Source organism: Zeugodacus cucurbitae, unplaced genomic scaffold, assembly GCF_028554725.1.
Source record: "Zeugodacus cucurbitae isolate PBARC_wt_2022May unplaced genomic scaffold, idZeuCucr1.2 ctg00000196.1, whole genome shotgun sequence".
Lineage (NCBI taxonomy): Eukaryota > Metazoa > Arthropoda > Insecta > Diptera > Tephritidae > Zeugodacus > Zeugodacus cucurbitae.
Genome location: NW_026530858.1, coordinates 3,994 through 5,000, shown reverse-complemented (window position 1 = coordinate 5,000; position 1,007 = coordinate 3,994). Strand labels below are relative to the sequence as shown.

Genomic DNA, 1,007 nt, shown 5'->3' with positions numbered 1-1,007 from the left:
GTTTCTCAGGCTCCCTCTCCGGAATCGAACCCTGATTCCCCGTTACCCGTTGCAACCATGGTAGTCCTAGATACTACCATCAAAAGTTGATAGGGCAGACATTTGAAAGATCTGTCGTCGGTACGAGACCATACGATCTGCAAGTTATCTAGAGTTCAACCAATATAACGATCTTACGATCGCTTGGTTTTAGCCTAATAAAAGCACACGTTCCAAAAGGTCCGTGTTTATTTTGCATGTATTAGCTCTAGAATTACCACAGTTATCCAAGTAACTGTTAACGATCTATGGAACCATAACTGATATAATGAGCCTTTTGCGGTTTCACTTTTAATTTGTTTGTACTTAGACATGCATGGCTTAATCTTTGAGACAAGCATATAACTACTGGCAGGATCAACCAGAATAATATTTTTTATTCATTTATATAATATTTTTTATACTATATAAATTTTTATAATGATATTTTCAATATTTGAAAATTAAGTACACGACATATACACAATGCAAAGGAGAACGAAATCGCGACAATAAATAATTATGAAATTTCTTCTACTATGGTCGGATTAAATAATTTACTTCATGTCATTTAAATTTCATATTATTGTATTATTTATTGCGGTCTTATTCGGACTTTGAGACTGTGTATCTTATCGTGAGAAAGAATTTTCGTTCTCTATACATATATAATATAATTATTAATGTAAGGACGATGTTTCTTCTTGTATTTGTTAAACTTTCAAATAATATCATTTTTTATACATTTTACTTTATTTCAATGCATATAGTGTATATATCTTTTTTTAAGAGTATATACGTTTTTCTTTTGATTTGAAATTAATAATTTCAATTCAATTATTTTTCATTTTATTTCATATATGATATGAAAGTATTCGAGCGTAATAATATAAATATTTAACTTTATTGAATTTTATTCTTTACCCACATATATTTTATGTGAATAGAAGAACAAACCCCAAAAAAAGTTAAATTAAAAAAAAAACGAC

The 1,007-nt window shown here is 28.7% G+C and overlaps 1 non-coding gene across 1 annotated transcript in view; it reads right to left on the bottom strand.

The window, feature by feature from the left end:
• Nucleotides 1–407, bottom strand: part of LOC128924004 (small subunit ribosomal RNA) — a 1,990-nt gene extending 1,583 nt beyond the window's left edge. Inside the window, exon 1 of the ribosomal RNA XR_008472715.1 lies at nucleotides 1–407. This exon is cut by the window's left edge and continues 1,583 nt beyond it. This is a non-coding gene — a ribosomal RNA (small subunit ribosomal RNA).
• Nucleotides 408–1,007: the final 600 nt, after the last annotated feature.